This window comes from Anneissia japonica, unplaced genomic scaffold (assembly GCF_011630105.1).
Source record: "Anneissia japonica isolate Jap-2015-1 unplaced genomic scaffold, ASM1163010v1 scaffold288265_len830512_cov201, whole genome shotgun sequence".
NCBI lineage: Eukaryota > Metazoa > Echinodermata > Crinoidea > Comatulida > Comatulidae > Anneissia > Anneissia japonica.
Genome location: NW_022752171.1, coordinates 664,099 through 665,740, shown reverse-complemented (window position 1 = coordinate 665,740; position 1,642 = coordinate 664,099). Strand labels below are relative to the sequence as shown.

General features: G+C 40.3%; 1 protein-coding gene across 1 annotated transcript in view; it reads right to left on the bottom strand.

Moving 5' to 3' along the window:
• Window positions 1-1,298, bottom strand: part of LOC117122161 (GATOR complex protein DEPDC5-like) — a 35,002-nt gene extending 33,704 nt beyond the window's left edge. The window contains exon 1 of the mRNA XM_033267669.1: window positions 1,169-1,298. The gene's annotated coding sequence lies outside the window, so the exon portion shown is untranslated. The remainder of the gene's footprint in view (window positions 1-1,168) is intronic.
• Between the last annotated feature and the right edge of the window lie 344 nt (window positions 1,299-1,642).

The following is a 1,642-nucleotide window of genomic DNA, read 5'->3' as shown; positions in this document are numbered from 1 at the left end:
AGAATGTCGATGCCAGAGTTATAACCTTTGATGTCCCGAGATGTGCGTCCTTTTGTTGAATTACCTTGGTATTACCAGCTTTGGAATGCTGCATTATCGCAATAATGTTGTTAATATTATGGTCTGATTCGAACTAAACCAGAAATATTCCTGCAATAATGCCTCATCAGCGAATGCGTACTGAAAGGTAACTGGTAAGGTGAGGCTGGTGCCAGCGCCAGCAGTTTTCGAGCTGATTTTTAAGACATGAGAGTGCAATTTCCGGGCACCTAGTGGTCCATATTCTCAAAATTTGTTGGGGCCGAGGTGGTAACTCTCACACACCCTCTATAGCCAAACCCTGCATCTGCCCCAGGTCGAGAGGGCACAGAACATCATGTCGGGGAAACCTAGGCACCAACGGAAGTAAGCCAATCATTTTGTTGGGGAACACTGCTTCAGATAAAAACATTATTACCATATGTACAGTATGAGTACCAATGTAGGCATAACCACTGCAAGCTCAGGCTTCCCTTGGCCAGGTATCTCCAACATGGTAAAAGAAGGCCAACTCTTTCTATATCATGGTCCAAATTCATGAACATTAAATACTTCAATTTAACTGATTCAAGCAGTAAACTGAACCCAGATTTTCAATTGCATCACAATTAACACATTGATTACTACACTACTTTATACTCATCTTATCTTACTACCTGTCTAGTTAGCCTACAATAATTATATCATGATGATCCTAGCCTAGGCTTTGCCTTTGGCTTCTACTCCGTGTAACCATAGAGAAGGTGTAACACAGGAAAAACAGTTGAATTATTCCTTACGAGATTACTGTTTTCCGTATTTCCTAAGTACCAACCATGCCTTGGTTTCTGCACCTACTCTTGTCGTGTTCTTATTTACTATTGTACTATTGTACAAGCCGCTCCCTCGTGTTACGATGTTGTTTTTGTTGATACCGAAACGCGGTTGGTCGTTCAACTCCACTGTGTGGGAAACAGCAGTTAAATACTGTACTCCTGTATTTACTCAGTCCAATAATTGCTTTATGGTACTGTAGCCTACACACACATTACACTATTGGTTATGGAGTCTCCTAATTACTAGACAATGAACATGCCTTTATCTACAGTTTTCATTCAAAATTCGAATGGTTAAATGCAAGTTAGCTTACCTGCTACTCCATGGAGGTCACCTCAGATTAGCCACACAACTGTACTACCATGATTGTTATTGATCTGTGCGTGCGATGTCATAGTACTATACATACTCAAATACGATGGCCGACGGCCATGACCTCTATTTCAACCCTTGCACGCATGGTTGAGTAAGGACCTCATGGGGTTTCTTCATTATCTTGTCATTACCTTTTTCTAAAGAACTAAAATATGAATACTGTTATCTTGGCACCAGCCACGATGAAAATAAATCCAAATTGTAGTGAAATAATTCGGGCCTCCACAAATCATCCATCCATATAGCACACTACACGCATTTTGATTTTTTTCCTATGATATTATTTATTATGAAGTCTATATAGGCATAGGCACATTGGGTTCATTAATGCCAACCACACTCGCCATATAGATGGTAACATGGCCAGGGAAAAATGGAACCACTATCATTGCATAGAGCACTCTATATCATT